The 12,577-nt window shown below is 50.3% G+C and overlaps 1 long non-coding RNA gene across 1 annotated transcript; it reads left to right on the top strand.

Moving 5' to 3' along the window:
• The first annotated feature begins 4,694 nt into the window (after positions 1 to 4,694).
• Positions 4,695 to 12,183, top strand: LOC138915900 (uncharacterized). Its single transcript, XR_011422342.1, has 2 exons — positions 4,695 to 4,754; positions 11,929 to 12,183. It is a non-coding gene; the product is annotated as an uncharacterized lncRNA (long non-coding RNA).
• The last annotated feature ends 394 nt before the right edge of the window (positions 12,184 to 12,577 follow it).

Consider the following 12,577-nt stretch of genomic DNA (forward strand, 5'->3'; position numbering starts at 1 on the left):
TATACAAAAAGATATGGAGGATTTGAGTTTTGGCAGAGGATGGAAACTATTATAGAAGAAAAATGACCCAAATGGGGATTTTCATGTCTTTCAAATAACTGAAAGAAAGGACTCAACAGATAGATTGAACAGCAAATAAGACACAGGGGGAGAAAAAGTTAGCCAAGTGGAATAGAGGACATGAATTCCAGAATAGAGTATGAGGAGAAACTGATAGAGGAGAGTGAAGACCCAGTACAAGCACAAGGTATAGAGTAATTAAGTCTCATGTTTGTGGAATTGGGATATTAGAAGGGAACAAAATGGAGAAAGTTCAGAGGCAATATTTGGAGATTCTGAAATTGACAGATGACACCAAGGCACAAATTTAAGATGCACTTAGAACCCCAAGAAGGCTAACAAAAGAAAATCATAAGTAGGACCAAAGAGGAAATTTCCCGAAGGCAAAAACAAGTTCAGAGAAGCTTCCAGAGTAAAAAGAATGGCTTTCAAAAGAGCAGCCGTTGCACCAAGGACAAACAATCAAAAATAATAGAAACCAGAAGAAAAAGTGGTGATAAGAAAAAGCAAAGAGATGAACAAAATTTGATACATTTAAGAATGAAAGAAAAATGGTCACACTGCAGATAAAGTCACTAGAAAACAAGAACGAAAAGGCCAAGAAGAGCCAAGAATGAATGCATCCCATTGTATGTAAAGCGTACTGAAATAGGACTTAGCATTGAAACAAAAAGTTATTTTTTACAAAGAAAGCATGTGAACAGAGAGGTATATGACAATACCATGTGTCTCAGAAGAAACAACTCTATGTTGAAAAGGAAAAATGGTTTAAATGATAAAAAATAATTCTATCATAATTTCATTCTGATTCTGTTTCTTTCTACAACTTACGCAAAATAACCGTGCATCAAGATCATGAAAGACAAGGAAAGACTGAGGAAATGTGGAAGGTGGCAAAAGGCTAAGGAGAAATAACAACTGAAGGCAAAGTGGATCCTGGATCAGAAAAAAAGACATTAGCAGGAAAATGGCAGAATTTCCACCAAGATCTGTAGCTCAGCTTATAATACTATATTGTACCATTGTGAATTTCCAGCTCTCAAAATTCTTCCACAATGGTTAGTTACGTAGTTACCTTTAGAGTAAGTGGGGTGGTGAAATGTTATAAGGACTCTATCTAAAGGTGAACTATCATTGCACCTTTTCTAGAATGAGACTAAAATGAGAAAATGAGTTTACAATGAGATTTCTTGTTTGTATTCTTTAGTGTTTTGTTTTTGTTTTGTTTTGTTTTTTTCTCTGGCAGACCCCTGCAATGACAATCACACTCAGACATTCAGCAAAGCCCTGAGACAGGGATCCCACGGCACATCCTAGGCTCCGCTTGCCACCTCTTCAGTCTGATGAGGAGGGAATGTGGCTGATGGTGGGGGGCAGGGAGATGAAGGCCCCTGAGTCCCAAAGTGATGGTGTCAACTGAAAGTTTATGGACCATCAGACCAGTACCCCCCTCAGATATAGCAAAAAAAGGGCCCCAATCCTGGCCCCAAACCACAGGGGCCCCCACCTCTTAAGAGTACATCCCTGGAAATGGTGAGAGCACTTCACCTTCTCCTCCTGTACCTTGGCCTGGCAAGAGGGCCAGGCCATGGAGTAGTCAAGGAGAGCGCTATCTCCTGAGTTGAGCACATTGATGGACCGGCACCTTCCTACTTCCATGGGGCAACTCCAAAACCTTTACTCAAGGGGGCTATGCCACTTTGCCACTTGAAGTACCTTTCTGGAAACACTACACCAGCCGTCTCCTGCAAACCCTCCACCCCCCACTCACTTTAGATACTTGGACCTGACCATGGAGGGCGCTGCCTCTTGGGTTGGATGCAATGGTGGACGGGCCAGCGGTCAGCTTCCTTCTTCCACAGGAGCAAGTCCTCTTCCTAAAGGCCTTCCTGGAGCCCAGGCTCTTCCCAAAGTAGTTGCCCCCATGAAAGGGGACCTTTCCTTTAGAAAGTGGGCAAGGCAGATGGTGCTTCTCTCACTCTGCCCTGCATGTGTGCACTCAGGGAGAGGGCCACAGGAGGATTTGTCAGAATTCCTTCTCACCAAGGCCTCTAGTCTCCGGAGGCCTTTCTTCTTCACTCCTTGAGCATCTCTCCAAGAGAAGCACCCTAGGAACAAGAAAGCATGGCTTCTGCCAACCTAAAAGGCAAGTTACAGAGATATAGGGGGATTTTCCACCTGGAAGAAAGAAGATGCTCTAGGTGCTTTCTGGCTTTTCAAGGGCTCTCTGGTTTTTATCACAAACATGTCCTTTTCCTTCCCCAGGCACATCCCTCAGATGGCTTCTCAGGCCTTTCCTTTCCCTAGAACCCCAGCTGCCCCTGGGAGTTCCTGATGGAAGACCCCACCCAGTGCCCCTTTCCCGACTGCCTATTATCAACCTGTTCACTTGGCAAGTCCTCCCCAGCTTTCCACCTGTACAAGGGTTTTCTTCTTCCTTGAGAGAAGTGATAAAGCCACAATACTGGACAGTATTTAGTTGAGGAAGAATCAAGGCCTACATGGAACCAGCTAGAAATTATCCTTCCTCTTCTCCAACGACCTGATTTTGAAAACAGGGCAAGGTAGGAACTGCTTTTCTTGTGCAAGAAGTGACTGAAACTTTGCTTTCAGAAGTGGTCACGCATGCCCCTTGAGAAGATATGAGTCAAAATTAGTGAGGACTAAGTGTGTATGGAGGTTTTCCTGCCTGAGTTGGTTTCTGGGAAATAAATATCCGAAGCGCTTCACTGCGATGGTATGGATAGCTTGGTGGCTAATCTGATGTTTGGACTTTGAAGCAAGCTGGGATGATTCCTAGCTCAGACCCATACCGCTGCTGGGCACGTGGGCTAGTGACTGTAAACACTGCGTCAGGGGTCTGTGTCCTTCAACAATGTGGAGAAAAATGAAGAGGTTAGGCCCACTGTGGAAGGAAAGGCCATGAAGAAGAAATGGTTTCAGTGTAGCCCTTGTGGCTTTTACAATTTACCTGAGATTTTCTGGGTTCTGCCCACTCCCTTGTTGAAGGTGTTTTTTATGGTGTCACGCCACTTCCAGACACAAATACTGAAAACCATCCATTTTCTCACCTAAGAGTGTCCCCTTTGCCTTATGTAAATTATCCGGAGAGAAAATGCATATGTAAAGAGAGATACAAAAACAAACTCTGTCATAGCTTAGAGAACAAAAGGAAAAAGCTAGTTTTCACAGAGTATGGATTCTCTTTTATGAGCTAAAAAATAATAATAAAAACGAATATCTCCAACACTTACAAAGAACAGAGCAAAAACTGAGCAGATGGGTTTAAGAGGAGGTGAGACACAGTTGAAGGAAAACCGAGCCTACTGCCATACAACATGTGCACCCTCGAGTGGGAGGAGAGGATCATGGAAAAGTGAAGAGCAAACAGAAGCACAGAAAACAGAAAGATCAAGATGGGCACGTGTGGATCTGGGATTCCGCAAGGAAAGACGGAGAGAGACTGAGTGTTTCTGAGGCAGTATTTGGAGGTTCCAAGACTGACAATGACCCGAAGCCATTCTTTGGACCGCAAAAGGGGTCACGATCAAAATATCCTATCCAGGACCACAAGAGGAAACGTGCTGAGCACCCACGCAAGGTCTGAGAAGGTTGCAGACAGGGTAAAAAGAAAGAAAAAACAGCGCCTTCCAAGGAGTACCCCTTGCCCCAGAGACCCTCCACCATCACCCCCACCCCAGGGGGCGGGGACCTACTTCCCAGTCACAAGAGTATAAGCCAGAAGATGAAGGGCTGGAAGAGCAAAGAAGACAGCTAACGGGATTGGGTCAGGGATGACTTTCCCATACAGTCTGCAGTTGAGCCTGATCCGAATGTCCCAAAGTGACTTTCCTCTGACTGATCACGTCACTATGGTGAGGGTAGATTTTAGCACTGGTGGAGGAGGGATGGGGAGCCATTAGAGCCACGAGAACCTTCTTGGACATCTTCTGGCACCTTTCCTTCAAGTCTCAAACGAGTTCCTGATCAGGATTTTTGCCGAAAAAAGAAGCACAGTCACACAGCCGAACAGAGTTACAGAGCCACAAAGTCAGCGGGAGGAATGGGGACTGGAGGGAGGCGCAGACCCAGCGGGAAAACCCCATCCCTGCGCCCGCACAGGCGGCTCCTCGGGCTCGGGCTGTAGCTCCAGGCCCTGAGGCACGGAAGTCCCTGAGAGAGCTAAGCTGACAAGAAGCACACGGGCAGCGCCATCTCGGGGTCACAGGGCAGCCCCCTTCCGGGACAGTCCTAGGCACAGTCCCTCAAAGCCGACCTGAGGAACGGATACCACCGCTAGGCTCCTGGTCCTGCCCGCTCAAGCCTGGTCCTGCCAGCCTTCCCCCACTCACAGAAGCTCCAGCCAGCCATCTCCCCATCCTTATTTCCTTGCTTCCTTGTTTCCTTCAGTCCTGCTTTCCTTCCCTTTGTATATGCATCCATCGGTCCTTCCGGCCGGCCGGCCGTCCACCCGCGCATCCATCCATTCATCCGCCACACCCACTGGAGCACCTGTCCCAGCTTGCCACTGCACCTGCGCCAGCCCACCGCCAGGGGGCGCGCCCGCTCCTTCAGAGACCCGCGGACGCGTCGCCTAGCAACCGTGGAGGTCATTGTGAGGTCAGAGGCGCCAGCTCCCCGCACACGCGCCGTGGGAGAGCCAGCTTAGACCAAAGGAAGCTGGGCTCCTGGAGGTGGGGGGCAGAGGAGGCGGGGTGGGAGAGGGAAGGAAGGGGGAAAGGCACGCCTACCTTCCTCTCCTCAAGTTCCCCAGGGCCCAGAGGTCCGGTCACTTCTCTCGCCGCTATCCCCGCCACCCCTAACACCGGTGTGGCGGCCCTAGTTGCCGGTGAGACGTGGGCACGCCAGGCACCTCTGTGGTCCCCCATTTGGACCCGGGTGGCTGGGAACGAGATCAGATGCGGGGGAGGGAAGACATCGGTGAGGCAGGGGCGAGGAGGAGCCCCGAGTCCTGCTCGGAGCCATGGCTGTGGCAACTGAAACCTGTGGACCCTGAGATTGCTGCCTCCCCTAGTCATGGGCAGAGGAGGCCTGTTCCCTGGAGCCACACACACCCGGGAGGCCCCTGCCTCTCCCAGGGCCCTCCAGAAATCTGCTGAAAGCCCCACTCCCGGCCGGTTCCCCTCCACACCCCCACCGCCAAAGTCCAGCCCACCCCCCCCACCCCCCCCACCCCCCGCCTTAGGGTACCTGGGTATGGCCGGCGGGGACCTGGCCGTGGAGGGTACTCCCTGGCCGGCTGAGGCACACCAGTTTCGGGCTCCTTCCTTTTCTGACAGGGCGATGGCACTTCCCACAGCCTTTCAGGAGCCAGGGCCCTTTCCTCAGGAGTTGTCCGGCTGACAGAGTCTTGGCCCCCGGGGCAAGCTCGGCCAGCCTCGCTTTGGGAAATTGGGCGACCCCTGTGTCGCTCCTGGCCCTTCTGCCCGCATCGGGTGCACTAGGGGAGTGGGCCAAGGGAGGGCCTTTCTCGTCCCTCGTGGTGGATCTCTCCAGAGAGGAGGGCCCTAAGAAGCAGGAAGCGGCCAGACCAGGGCGGGGACCCTCTGGAGCAAGAGCCTGCCGGGTGGGGTACCCGTTGCCTCGCTGGCCCGCCGAGCATGGCCACGTTCTGTCCGCAAGTCTTTTTCGGCCTTCCGTCTTGACTCGGTTTTTCCTCCTCCTGGACGGAAAGGTTCAAGTCGTGATGGGAGGCCGTGTTTTGTCTTGTGAGGGAGGAAGCGAGACCCGGGTGGATCCAGCTGGCAGAAGGACAGCCTTGATCTCCTTCCCTAGACCGGAGGTAGCAAACAGGGCCAGAGCGCCACTTACAAGGTGCAGAAGCAAGGACGTGAGCAGAAGAGTTTAAGAGCCGGGGAGACACGGCTGAAGGGAGAGGGAGCCCACGGCCATACAACACGGGCACCCTAGACTAGGAGGAGAGTCGTGGGAAACACGGAAGAGCAAACACAGGCACAGACAACAGAAAGATCAAGTCGGAACGTGGGGATCTGGGATCTGGCAAGGAAGGATGCAGAGAGAGTGTGTTCCTGAGGCAGTCTTTGGAGATTCCAAGGCTGACAATGTCCCGGAGCCATGCTTTGGGCTGCAAGAAGATCCCATCTGGGCCCACAAGAGGAAGCGTGCTCTGTGCCAACCTGGGGTCTGAGAAGCCAGCAGGCAGAGCGAAGGGAAAGAAGAGAACGGAGAGATGGAGACACAGACCGAGAAAGTGAGAGGGCGCTTTCCAAGGAGCGACCCTGGCCCCACCCCAAGCCCCCCGGGACAACTCCCAGTCCAAAGGGTGGAAGACGGAAGAGGAAGTGCCGGCAGGCCAAACCGGACAGCTCCACTGGAAGGGGAGAAGCCATGAACTGGCCATACCGTGTGCAGTTGAGTCCATGCTATCGTGGTCCCAGAGTGACTTTGCTCTTCCTGACCATGGCACCTGACTCTGGTGAGGTCCGATTTGAGCGCTGGGGGAAGAGGGCTAGGGGAGTGCAGGAGAGCCACGAGTCCCTGCTTCGGCCTCTTTGGGGACCTTTCCTCCAACTCGAAGACAAGTTTCTGATCTAGGACATTTTAGGTTCTGGGGTTTGGCAAGCTGTCTCTCGGGACAGAGAGGGGCTGCTTCCAAGTGCCTGTCCCAAGCCATGGCTGGGTCAGGCGTACCTTCAGAAATGCCAGGAAAGCCGATAAGGAACAACAGAGTATCACACTCTGTCATACAGCCGAACACAGGCACACGGCCACAAAATCAGCTGGAGGAATGGGGACTGCACGGAGGCCCGGGCCCAGCGGGAAAACCCCTTCCCTCCACCCACACGGGCTCAGACTGTAGCTCCAGGCCCTGAGGCATGGAAGTCCCTGAGACAGCTAAGCTGACAAGAAGCACACGGGCAGCGCCATCTCGGGGTCACAAGGCAGGCCCCTTCCGGGACAGTCCCAGGCACAGTCCCTCAAAGCCGACCTGATGAACAGATACCACCGCTAGGCTCCTGGTCCTGCCCGCTCAGCCTGGCCCGCTCAGCCTGGCCCTCTCAGCCTCCCCCCACTCACGGAAGCCCCAACCAGCCAGCCATCTCCCCATCCTTATTTCCTTGCTTCCTTCTTTCCTTCAGTCCTGCTTTCCTTCCCTTTGTATATGCATCCATCGGTCCTTCCGGCCGGCCGGCCGTCCACCCGCGCATCCATCCATTCATCCGCCACACCCACTGGAGCACCTGTCCCAGCTTGCCACTGCACCTGCGCCAGCCCACCGCCAGGGGGCGCGCCCGCTCCCTCAGAGACCCGCGGACGCGTCGCCTAGCAACCGTGGAGGTCATTGTGAGGTCAGAGGCGCCAGCTGCCCGCAGACGCGCCGTGGGAGAGCCAGCTTAGACCAAAGGAAGCTGGGCTCTTGCAGGTGGGGGGCAGAGGAGGCGGGGTGGGAGAGGGAAGGAAGGGGTGAAAGGCACGCCTACCTTCCTCTCCTCAGGTACCCGAGACCCCAGATGTCTGAGTCTCTGCTGCCGCCACCGCCGCTACCCCCGCCACCCCTAACACCGGTGTGGCGGCCCTAGTTGCCGGTGAGACGTGGGCACGCCAGGCACCTCTGTGGTCCCCCATTTGGACCCGGGTGGCTGGGAACGAGATCAGATGCGGGGGAGGGAAGACATCGGTGAGGCAGGGGCGAGGAGGAGCCCCGAGTCCTGCTCGGAGCCATGGCTGTGGCAACTGAAACCTGTGGACCCTGAGATTGCTGCCTCCCCTAGTCATGGGCAGAGGAGGCCTGTTCCCTGGCGACGCACCCCAGGGGCCCCTGCCTCTCTCTATTCCTTCCAGCAGTCTGTTGAATGCCCCCACCCCCACTAGTCCCCCTCCACCTATTGCCTCCAAACAACCAACCTCTTTAAGGTACCTGGGCAATGCCCTCGCGGACAAGGCTGTGGTTGGAGAGCGCTTCTTTCTCAGCCTACCTGTTGCCTGGCACCTTCCTCCTCAGACAGGGGGTTGACACTTCTCAGAAGACTTCCAGGACCAGAGGCTCTTTCCTTACTAGTCGTCTCGCTTACAATGTCTCGGTCCAGGTGGCGGGGACAGCTAGCCTCCCTTTGACAAAGCACACAAGCCATATGGTATTCCTTTCCTCCGCCCAGACATCTGTGTCCTCATAGTCAGGGCCATGGAATACCTTCCTTTGATGTGGGTAGAGCAGGCTCTTTCTAGCTGCACATTTTAGGGGATTCTGTCCCTTTCTGGAAACATTGATACTTTCTCCTCTTGTCCACGGGCCTGTCCAAGTTGAGCCTGGACACGGAGGGCCTACCTGAATTGTGGGCACCAGTTTGGCAGGCACTTTCCTTTTTTTTCCAGGGTGTATTCTATGTCCAAGGAGCTCGTGTAGCCAGGGCTCTTTTTCTATTACTGGCCATTTTTAGAGTCTATCTCCAGGTAACTGTAACCCTGAGTGCCTTTTTAGAAAAGACCCGGAAAAGAGAAAGGACAGATGTTGCTAATATTCCTGTTATTTGCATGTGTTTACATCATGAGTTGCCTATGTTCTGACTTTCTCTTAAATGGTTCTTAGCAACCTCGGTAGTCTCCTAAGGCTTTTCTGTCTCAGCTTTTCAGAATTTCTCCATGAGAAATGTCCTTGGCATCAGGAAGAATGGCTGCCACCTACATAAAGGGCACATTCCAGGGTGCTGGAATTTAAGGAAGGCAGTTCCGCATGCTGTTTTGTTTTCTCTGGCTTTCTTGTTTTTCTCCCTGACCTGTGCTTTCCTTCTCCATGCACATGCTGCCTGATAGAGTTGATATGTCTTACATTTCACTGGTTTGTGGGGTGGATGGCAGTGAAGAAGGATTGGTGAAGCCAGACCCTTCCCACTGCCTCTTTCCCTCCTACCTACTGTTTACCTGTTCATTCAGCAAGTCTTGACATGTCTGTGTTTAGTGGAGTTTCTTTGCAGGAAATATTAAAATCTTTATTTTTATATATGATCTTTTACAGAAGAATTAGGTTCAGAAGTAGATTCCATATATATACTTGATCTTGAAAGATGTATTTTCAAAACAGGCAAAGTAGAAGCTATTTATTCTAGTCATTTAGTGGGGAGAACTTACATGAAGAGAATATCAGAGTTGAGGGGCCAGTCTGGTGGCAGAGCAGTTAAGTGCGCACGTTCTGCTTCGGCGGCCTGGGGTTCACCGCTTGGGATCCCGGGTGCGGACATGGCACTGCTTGGTAAGCCATGCTGTGGTAGGCGTCCCACAGATAAAATAGAGGAAGATGGGCATGGATTTATTGAACCTAAGGGTGATGTTAGGACTCCCAAACTTGCAATTGTTGGTAGAACTTAAAGTGGTCTTGTGGTCCATTCCCTAAATTCACAGTTGGCTAACATCGCAGTTGGCATCAGAAATGGGATTCGTTAGAAGCCCCCTGACTTACTAAAACATGTGGTTTGAGAAGAGGAAAGAGAAGGAGGTTGACTTATGATGACGTATTTTAAGGTATTTTTAATTTTTTAATTGTGGCAAAATACACATAGAATTACCATTTTAGCCATGTTTAGTGTACAATTCAGTGGCAATAAGTCCTTCACAATGTTGTGCAACCATCACCACTATCCATTTCCAGAACTTTTTCATCATCCCACGAGAAATTCTGCATCCATCGAACATGAACTTTCCTTTGTCCCCTCCCCACAGTCCCCAGTAATCTCTATTCTACTTTCTATCTCAACAGAATTTCTCTAGAACACTCATCTAAGTGGAAGCATACAATATTTGTCCTTTTGCATCTGGCTTATTTCACTTAGCATAATATTTTTAAGGTTCATTCATGTTGTAGCATGTGTCAGAATTTCATTCCCTTTTAAGGCCAAATAAATGCCATTATATGTATATACTACATTTACTTTATCCATTCATCTGTTGTTGGACACTTGGGTTGTTTTCACCTTGTGGCTATTGTGAATGATGCTGTTATGAACATTGGTGTATACGTATCTCTTTGAGTCCTTGCTTTCAATTCTTTTGGGTATACACCTAGGAGTGCAATTACTCTATCATATATAATAATTCTATGTTTAACTTTTTGGGGAACCACTCAACTGTTTTCCACAGCAGTTGCACCATTTTCCACTCCCATTAATGCATGGAGGCTCTGATTTCTCCACATCCTCCTCAACATTTATTTTATTGGGGTTTTTTAAATGATAGCAATCCTAATGGATATGAAGTGAAGTGGTATCTCATTGTTATTTTTGTTACTAACAAAAAGCTGAGGAATTAATACTTCTGTTATTCTCTTAAGAGGTGAATATGGATGGCTTTAAATGTCTAACACTGAGGGCAGCTGGTTTTGCACATCTTTCGGATACTCCTGGGAAACACAAATGCTAAAGAATGTGGCTACAAGCCAAAAACTATTCGGGATTATCCACCTTTCCCTTGGAAAAAACCTACATAGGGCTTTAAAGAGAAGAGCTCAGAGGGAGAAAAAAAATGCAGGCTCACTGGGGAGGTGTGAACCACCCCAGGCCCAGTTAGCAAGTGTGGCCTGACAGCTGAGTGGCAGCTGACCAGACTCTCTGCTGCCCCAGAGCTCCCTGCAAATGTCTCTTGATGCTGGCAATTGTTCTCCCTCGTATCTTCAGCTCTTAGCGTAGTGCATGGCACACAGTAGGAATTCTATAAGAATCTGTTAATTGAACAAATACGTTCCACCAATGGGTCTGTCATATTCTCTGTGGGCTTCGCCTAGAGACTATAGCATGTAGTGGGAGCTCAATAAATAGCAACTGCTATGGACAGGGGACAGTGTAGTGGTTAAGTCTCTGGCATTCGGAATAAAAAATCCTGAGTCAATTGCAGTGAGTCCACTTATGTGTGAGTCTCAGCAGGTCACATCATCTCTCTGAGACTCAGTTTCCTCATATGTAGGATGAGAACTTACATCACAGGGGCCTGTGGGGATCAAAGAAGCTAATCCATGAAAAGAGTCTGGCACATGCTGACTGCTCAACAAGTTATAGCTATTGAAATTAATACTATTAACATGTTAAGTAACCCTGGTAAACGCTCCTGTTTCCATTCCACCATTTGCAAAATGAGAACGATTGACCACATCATCTCTGCATCTCTTCCACACTACAATTCCAGGAATTAGAAATGGGGCGGGGGGTGGGGGGGGCTTCTTCCTCTTCTTTTTTTTGGTGGATGTAGAATAACCCTTAGCAGAGGAAAAGGTAAATTGACAAACTGTCATAGATAAGTTTGGAAAAGAGAGTTTTAAAAAGCTGTAGAAAGTTGGGAGGCCCAGAAGATGGCCCACATGTGCTGGGTCTTCCCAGCAGGTGAGGTTAGATGAAGCCCCCTTAACAAGAACCCAGACACCCAAGAGCCCACATCCCTATCAGCTAATGGAGGACGACCCCCTCCGTCTCCCCAGGCCTCCCTAGGTGCTTAGTGATCTTTGGGTCCTGTGGACTCGGAGGCACATCTCCCGTGTTCTGCTCCTTCTGTCTCTGTGTCCAGCTAAGAGCACGTCCTCCCATTGCCCTCAAGCCACCCGTGCTCAGGATGCCAGAGTAGTAGAGGGCTCGGTGCCAGGTACAGACAAGGCGCTCTCCCCAGCTCTGAGCCGCACAGCAGAGGCTTGGCCCACATGTCTCTGTGACATCAAGTCCTTGCACTTCTAGGTCTGACCCTCTGCTCTGAGGCTAGTTCCCGAGCATGTGGCTCAGCAGGGACACACAGCATGCCCTCCCTCTGCTCTTCTCCACACTCCTCTGCCTTTCCTCACGCCCCTGAGCAAAAGCACTCTTCTGCCAAAATAATTCAGAATAAACCCGTCTTCTCCCATGTCCTTGTCTGCAGTGGAGATTCCAGGAGGATCCACGTCACGGAGTTGTGAGGGGTGACTGAGAGAAGTCGTGGAGAGCGTGAAGCACAGGAACGGGCACACAGTAAGTGCCCAAGAAATGGAAGCATTATACCGTCGTTGTCAACGAGAAAAGCAAAAAGCCCACTTTTCCTGCAAAAAGAAATCGTATATTTATACAAATCCTATTGTTATACTTATTGTTTATGGTCACTTTTAAAGACATAAAACATTACAGTATTGGTGTCAAACGTGAATTTTATTTCTATGTCTTTATTAAAATACAAACAAAAATAAATGCATTTGTCAGCTGAGAAAGGGGGATGTTTGATAGTCAGTGGGCTGCACAAGGCCCTTGTTTTATTTTATATTACCATGGTCTCAGAGTAACCTCAGCTGATGTGATATTTTGTGAGATTGTTTATGTCCAACAGGAGAGCATGGCCCAGCAGTGAACACGAGACCTGTTTCCAAATATTAGGGGATTTTCTTTCTCAGGCCTCATCATTCACACACATTCACTCAACAAACACTTAATGAGCACCTACTGGGTGCCAGGCCCTGCTGCAGTTGCTGGGAATTCTCCATCTGTACATGTGCACTTTCTAATGTGACGAACAAGACAGATGTGCTCCCTGCCCCTCG

This window comes from Equus caballus, chromosome 10, assembly GCF_041296265.1.
Source record: "Equus caballus isolate H_3958 breed thoroughbred chromosome 10, TB-T2T, whole genome shotgun sequence".
Taxonomy (NCBI): Eukaryota; Metazoa; Chordata; class Mammalia; order Perissodactyla; family Equidae; genus Equus; species Equus caballus.